Source organism: Octopus bimaculoides, chromosome 5 (assembly GCF_046866305.1).
Source record: "Octopus bimaculoides isolate indiv1 chromosome 5, ASM4686630v1, whole genome shotgun sequence".
NCBI lineage: Eukaryota > Metazoa > Mollusca > Cephalopoda > Octopoda > Octopodidae > Octopus > Octopus bimaculoides.
In genome coordinates this window covers 47,716,229-47,723,790 of record NC_142932.1, presented here as the reverse complement: position 1 = coordinate 47,723,790, position 7,562 = coordinate 47,716,229, and the positions used below count along the sequence as shown (strand labels likewise).

Sequence of the window (7,562 nt, the reverse complement as noted above, 5' to 3'; positions counted from 1 at the left end):
AGCTATCCACCTCCCACAAAATTGCGGGTCCTGTGCCATAAGTAGAAAGAATATTGCTTTCAAATATTAGCACAAGGCCAGCAATTTGGCGGGAGGGTGTAAGTCGATTACATCGACCCAAGGGTTCAACTAGTCCCTATTTTATCGACCCAGAAAGGATGAATGACAAAGTCAAAATCGGCGGAATTTGAACCCAGAACGTAAAGACGAGCGAAATGCCGCTATAACGAAGATGGATAATAAGGGAAATAGGGAAATGATATACGATTTGAGATGAAATGAACTGGTAAGCGACGATTTATTCTCCGTTATAAAATACAACGATTGCCATACATGAAATAAAATAAATATAACAGGTTAACAAAGATGTGTGAGAGACTTCGTGGTTAGGCTGGATTGTTGATCCTGTAGACATAGTTGACGTACTGTTTTGTGGTGTGTAGAGGCAGCCGTTGGTTGGTCTATTGGTCGTGGCATCTGGTCGAGAAGATGAAAGCGGAGACTGGCTGACGTCAGGTACATCGTTGCCGGAGACGAGTTGCGTGTGATCAGTGGTGTGTGCGAAAGACCTAGAGCAGTCGAGAATTGTCGCTCTGATAGAGATCAGTAGGCTCCCCAGAGCTGGTGATTAAATTCCCGCGTAAGGAAAAACAAACTGTTGCGCCAACACGATTAGACGGCTGGAAACCGAACAATACAAACAACAATTTCAGCTAATCATAAGGTCATGTGATCTGCTGGAACGGAAAGGCTTGTGGAGCCGATATCCGAGTATTTAAGCCTAGACAACCCATAACGAAAATATCTCACACATAATGACAGTTTAAATCACTTCTGCTACACCGCTAATTATTTTGCCCGGCATGCTAACGATTCTGCCAGCTCGCTGCCTTATAAATAAAAAGAATATTGTTTGTGTTGTTGTTTGGCTCCTAGTTGGCCCTTATCGAGCAGACTTATAATGAAAAAACTTGATCCATGACCACGCCGACTCTATTTAGGCATAGTGTACTTTGGCCAAAACTGTCTAATATGCATTGTTTATTTACTTTTGGAGGCTTTTTTTTTTGGATAGCAGGGTGTAATTTGCGGAAGGTTTGGCTGCTGCTTTTAACCAATCGTGTAACCACCTAGAAACTCTTTCGTTAATAGCGATGGGTATGGCGTTAATGGTGACATTGTTAGAAATGGCATTTATGTTGATGTTAGTGATGGTTAAGGCAGCGAGCTGGCAGAAACGTTAGCACATCGGGCGAAATGCTTAGCGGTATTTTGTCTGTCTTTACGTTCTCAGGGATCTTTCTGATTTGACGGGCAACACTTTTCATTAATGTTTTATGTAGTGATTTTGGTACCGAAACACTTTCAAACTTCGTATACTTGTATATTTTGTGTTAGAACAGATAAAAAATTTTGTATTCGAAGTTATTTCATGTAAAAAATTGTCGTATTTCGGTAATTTCAACAACTACCCGTGTTACTCTTATTTATGACATCGTTCGTGCGTTTGTACTGGTTTTAGCTTTAGGGTTTTAGGGTTAGGGTTCGGGTTTTAGAGTTAGGGTTAGTTTTAGGATTACAGTTAGGGTTATGATTGTTTTTGCCATAACCTCACTCATAACCCTAACCCTAAAACCCTATAACTCATAACCATAATCCTAACCCCAACCCTAACCCTAAAACCCTAAACCCTTACTAGGGAATAATGATATAATTAAACAGGGAATAACACTCTTGACATTAGCAAAAATTATTGTTTATAAAAAGAGCAGTAACTGTATTCAGCTGAATAGACGTCATGAAAACAAAAAGTGATTGGTAGGTCTCCCGACAAGATATCAGCTTCGGTTGACCTTCCTCCCATCCACCTTATTGCAAACAAAGACAGCTATTAAAAAGAATGCAATTAAAAAGAGCAAATAAAGTTGCATCGGCCGGGAATCGAACCCGGGCCGCCCGCGTGGCAGGCGAGCATTCTACCACTGAACCACCGATGCGCACACAATTAGTTTTGACGTAATTTGCTATATATCTAAAAGGGATTGGTACGTATATATTTTTTTTATCTTATTTGATTGTTTGAAATTACAGAAATACGACAACTTTTAAAAAGCTATTAAAAAGAATGCAATTAAAAAAAGAAAATAAAGTTGCATCGGCCGGGAATCGAACCCGGGCCGCCCGCATGGCAGGCGAGCATTCTACCACTGAACCACCGATGCGCACACGTTTAGTTTTGATATAATTTGCTATATATCTAAAAGAGATTGGTACGTATCTTTATTTTTTATCTTATTTGTTTCAGTCTTTGGACTCTGGCTATGCTGGAGCACGGCTTTGAAGGGTTTAGACGAACAAATCAACTCCAGTACTCATATTTTAAGTCTGATATTTATTCTACCATTTTGCTGAGCCGCTAAGTTACGGGGATGTAAAGAAACCAACGTCGGTTGTCAAGCGATCGTGGGGATAAACACAAACACATTTACACATATGTATAAGGCGGTTCCCCAGCATGACCGCGGTGAAATGACTGAAACATGTAAAAGATACATATATAGATAGATAGATAGATAGATAGATAGATAGATAGATAGGTAGATAGATAGATAGGTAGATAGATAGATTGATATACACCACAGGCTTTTTTCAGTTTCCGTCTACCAAATCCACTAACAAGGCTTTGGTTGGCCCAAGGCTATATAAAAGACACTAACCCAAAGTGCCACGAAGTGGGACTGAACCCGGAACCATGTGGATGCAAAGCAAACTTCTTACCCAAACAGCCTTTTTGGTGTGTTTTGTTTGTGTGTTCTGTTTGCATGGTTCTTAATGTGAACTCGTTTGCTGAAACACATTTTGTTGCATCTCGGGAGGATCATCAAACAATCAGTTAGGTGGTTAAATAGTCTACCAACTGATGGATAATAAACAAAAGTGAAGTTAAACCAGTGCGAGTGTTTTTATTGGCAAAATGACCGTTCCAAGATGCAACAAAAATGGTTTCATTGCTCCTTTTTCTTCTTCTTTTTATTGTTTGGATGTATAAGTGTTTATTAACAGATTTCTAATCGATTCTGAAACTTTTGTTGTTTTTTTTTTTGCTAGTGATGTTTTTTTTGTAGGGGTTGCTTTTTGTTTTGTTTCTTTTGGAGGAGGAAGGTGTGGGGTCCTTGTTTATATTTTCAGCTTTTACAGAGAGTCTGACATTAGCATATTAACATAAACATATCCTTACATAGATATACACAGAAATATAAACCAACACATTCTACGTACACACTCGCTTTGTTTGCAAATGCACATGCATTTTTTCATCTTCCAAAACACACACACATACACTGATATGCTAAGCCGCATTAAGTAGAAAATTTTACTTGTCTGCTTGACATGTGGTATCTCACCAAGACAGTCTAACATCTTGCCCACAAACGTGTTGTGTACTCTCTCTCTCTCTCTCTCTCTCTCTCTCTCTCTCTCTCTCTCTCTCTATCTATCTATCTATCTATCTATCTATCTCACTCATTCTCTCACTCACTCTCTCACCCTCTCTCTTTTTCTATCTATCTATTTTTATCTCTCTTTCTCTCTCTCTCTTTCTCTTTCGCTCTCTCTCTCTCTCTCTCTCTCTCCCTCTCTCACAGTTTTCTCTATCTTCCATCGTAACAACATTTTCCTCTGGACCTTGGAACTAGCTATTCTTGTGTACATCCATTTATGTACCTGCAAATCACATCTGTCTCAACTCGTCATCCATATTGCGTCCACCATCACCACCACCACCACCATCACCACCACCACCACCACTACCACGTCAAACCCCATTTTAACTATTATATTCAATCCTTTTTTTATAGCCGGTTACCACTTTTTATAGCCGCGTTTTGTTACCGTTTGTGTAACACTACTTTTATATGTTTCCTATTTGGAATTAGATAATAAATATATTTTAGTTTTGAAGTAGGAATATATATTGATAAACCCGTCACTTATAACTTACTTATAAGCGTTATCATTATATGTAAATCCTGATTCCAGTTACATAAACGCCATAGCGAGAAATATATACTCTGAAACGCTAACGGACATTTTATGCGTGCATGTATGTTGAAGATAAACAAATTCTTGTTCTTTTAACCGCTATAAAAAAAAAACACAGTTTCATAATTGCAGAAATAAATTTCATTAACAAGTTGAAGAACGTAAAGAAAGAGAAAATAATTGCTACATTATTTTATTCATATACATTTAGCATTTATAGTACAATTGGAAAGTAAAGTCATTTTGTCGTAGAGAATTACGACTTAAAATTCACACTTTCATACTAACTACTAGAGTTCACAACAATTCAAATAAGTCTTGTTGGATTTTTATCAGTGGCATGGCATAACAAATTACCAATATCTCAAAGATTGAGTTTCGTGGAGTTTAGTAACAACCTAGCGAACACTGAGTAATTTCCCAAAAATCAGGGTTTTTATAACTGCTCATACCCCAATTCTAAGAACCGTATTCCCGGGCCGCCCGCGTGGCAGGCGAGCATTCTACCACTGAACCACCGATGCGCACACAATTAGTTTTGACGTAATTTGCTATATATCTAAAAGGGATTGGTACGTATATATTTTTTTATCTTATTTGATTGCTTGAAATTACAGAAATACGACAACTTTTAAAAAGCTATTAAAAAGAATGCAATTAAAAAAAGAAAATAAAGTTGCATCGGCCGGGAATCGAACCCGGGCCGCCCGCGTGGCAGGCGAGCATTCTACCACTGAACCACCGATGCGCACACAATTAGTTTTGACGTAATTTGCTATATATCTAAAAGGGATTGGTACGTATATATTTTTTTATCTTATTTGATTGCTTGAAATTACAGAAATACGACAACTTTTAAAAAGCTATTAAAAAGAATGCAATTAAAAAAAGAAAATAAAGTTGCATCGGCCGGGAATCGAACCCGGGCCGCCCGCGTGGCAGGCGAGCATTCTACCACTGAACCACCGATGCGCACACAATTAGTTTTGACGTAATTTGCTATATATCTAAAAGGGATTGGTACGTATATATTTTTTTATCTTATTTGATTGCTTGAAATTACAGAAATACGACAACTTTTAAAAAGCTATTAAAAAGAATGCAATTAAAAAAAGAAAATAAAGTTGCATCGGCCGGGAATCGAACCCGGGCCGCCCGCGTGGCAGGCGAGCATTCTACCACTGAACCACCGATGCGCACACAATTAGTTTTGACGTAATTTGCTATATATCTAAAAGGGATTGGTACGTATATATTTTTTTATCTTATTTGATTGCTTGAAATTACAGAAATACGACAACTTTTAAAAAGCTATTAAAAAGAATGCAATTAAAAAAAGAAAATAAAGTTGCATCGGCCGGGAATCGAACCCGCGCCGCCCGCGTGGCAGGCGAGCATTCTACCACTGAACCACCGATGCGCACACAATTAGTTTTGACGTAATTTGCTATATATCTAAAAGGGATTGGTACGTATATATTTTTTTATCTTATTTGATTGCTTGAAATTACAGAAATACGACAACTTTTAAAAAGCTATTAAAAAGAATGCAATTAAAAAAAGAAAATAAAGTTGAATCGGCCGGGAATCGAACCCGGGCCGCCCGCGTGGCAGGCGAGCATTCTACCACTGAACCACCGATGCGCACACAATTAGTTTTGACGTAATTTGCTATATATCTAAAAGGGATTGGTACGTATATATTTTTTTATCTTATTTGATTGCTTGAAATTACAGAAATACGACAACTTTTAAAAAGCTATTAAAAAGAATGCAATTAAAAAAAGAAAATAAAGTTGCATCGGCCGGGAATCGAACCCGGGCCGCCCGCGTGGCAGGCGAGCATTCTACCACTGAACCACCGATGCGCACACAATTAGTTTTGACGTAATTTGCTATATATCTAAAAGGGATTGGTACGTATATATTTTTTTATCTTATTTGATTGCTTGAAATTACAGATATACGACAACTTTTAAAAAGCTATTAAGAAGAATGCAATTAAAAAAAGAAAATAAAGTTGCATCGGCCGGGAATCGAACCCGGGCCGCCCGCGTGGCAGGCGAGCATTCTACCACTGAACCACCGATGCGCACACAATTGGTTTTGACGTAATTTGCTATATATCTAAAAGGGATTGGTACGTATCTATTTTTTAATCTTATTTGATTGCTTGAAATTACAGAAATACGACAACTTTAACATGAAATAAGTTGCAATATATACATTTTTATTAAGAATGCTAAGAGAAAAAAATGTTTTATATGACACATTCTACCAGTATCCCAAGTTTGAAAGACAGACAAACACGCAGACAGACAGACACGCACGCAGGCAGAAAGGCAAATGGGATGCAGGCGGATAGGTAGGTAGGCAGGCAGGCAGACAAGCAAAGAGGGTGTATCTGTGTTGTGTGTGTGTGAGAGAGAGAGAAAGGGAGAGAGAGGGAGAGAGAGAGAGAGAGAGAGAGAGAGAGAGAAAGAAAGAAAGAAAGAAAGAAAGAAACAAAGAAACAAAGAAAGAAAGAAAGAAAGAAAGGGAGAGAGGAGCTTGGTGTGGGGAGCAGAGATCTAGTTCGCATCCTATCACGTTTGCTGTGGTGTCTAGTAACACCGTCGGTCAGGGTATCTTGACCTGCATGCAGCCTTTGACCAGGTTTCTCTTCTGGAAGACTTGCCGGTGCCTACGTATTCATGTTTCTCCTCTTCACGCTGCCAGTGTTCTCCAAGGGAAAGACGAAGACCGCCGACCTAAAGTGTCTACGCGCACACTTGATTGCTCGACAACAGTACCATTCGAAATGTAGAGCAGTGCTGCTTCTCAACACGCAGACCGTGATTGGTAAGAAGTCTCCCGACAAGAAATCAGCTTAGGTTGACCTTCCTCCCATCCAGCTTATTGCAAACAAACAAAGTAAACTATTAAAAAGAATGCAATTAAAAAAAAGCATAACGTTGCATCGGCCGGGAATCGAACCCGGGCCGCCCGCGTGGCAGGCGAGCATTCTACCACTGAACCACCGATGCGCACACGTTTAGTTTTGATATAATTTGCTATATATCTAAAAGAGATTGGTACGTATCTTTATTTTTTATCTTATTTGTTTCAGTCTTTGAACTCTGGCTATGCTGGAGCACGGCTTTGAAGGGTTTAGACGAACAAATCAACTCCAGTACTCATATTTTAAGTCTGATATTTATTCTACCATTTTGCTGAGCCGCTAAGTTACGGGGATGTAAAGAAACCAACGTCGGTTGTCAAGCGATCGTGGGGATAAACACAAACACATTTACACATATGTATAAGGCGGTTCCCCAGCATGACCGCGGTGAAATGACTGAAACATGTAAAAGATACATATATAGATAGATAGATAGATAGATAGATAGATAGGTAGATAGATAGATTGATATACACCACAGGCTTTTTTCAGTTTCCGTCTACCAAATCCACTAACAAGGCTTTGGTTGGCCCAAGGCTATATAAAAGACACTAACCCAAAGTGCCACGAAGTGGGACTG

At 38.9% G+C, this 7,562-nt stretch overlaps 7 non-coding genes across 7 annotated transcripts; all 7 read right to left on the bottom strand.

Moving 5' to 3' along the window:
- Nucleotides 1–1,926: 1,926 nt before the first annotated feature.
- Nucleotides 1,927–1,997, bottom strand: Trnag-gcc (transfer RNA glycine (anticodon GCC)). The gene has a single exon. It is a non-coding gene; the product is annotated as a tRNA-Gly (tRNA).
- Nucleotides 1,998–4,718: 2,721 nt separating this feature from the next.
- On the bottom strand, nucleotides 4,719–4,789 carry Trnag-gcc (transfer RNA glycine (anticodon GCC)). The gene has a single exon. It is a non-coding gene; the product is annotated as a tRNA-Gly (tRNA).
- A 153-nt stretch (nucleotides 4,790–4,942) lies between these two features.
- On the bottom strand, nucleotides 4,943–5,013 carry Trnag-gcc (transfer RNA glycine (anticodon GCC)). The gene has a single exon. It is a non-coding gene; the product is annotated as a tRNA-Gly (tRNA).
- A 153-nt stretch (nucleotides 5,014–5,166) lies between these two features.
- On the bottom strand, nucleotides 5,167–5,237 carry Trnag-gcc (transfer RNA glycine (anticodon GCC)). Its single transcript has one exon. It is a non-coding gene; the product is annotated as a tRNA-Gly (tRNA).
- A 601-nt stretch (nucleotides 5,238–5,838) lies between these two features.
- Trnag-gcc (transfer RNA glycine (anticodon GCC)) lies at nucleotides 5,839–5,909 on the bottom strand. The gene has a single exon. It is a non-coding gene; the product is annotated as a tRNA-Gly (tRNA).
- A 153-nt stretch (nucleotides 5,910–6,062) lies between these two features.
- Trnag-gcc (transfer RNA glycine (anticodon GCC)) lies at nucleotides 6,063–6,133 on the bottom strand. Its single transcript has one exon. It is a non-coding gene; the product is annotated as a tRNA-Gly (tRNA).
- An 863-nt stretch (nucleotides 6,134–6,996) lies between these two features.
- Nucleotides 6,997–7,067, bottom strand: Trnag-gcc (transfer RNA glycine (anticodon GCC)). Its single transcript has one exon. It is a non-coding gene; the product is annotated as a tRNA-Gly (tRNA).
- Nucleotides 7,068–7,562: the final 495 nt, after the last annotated feature.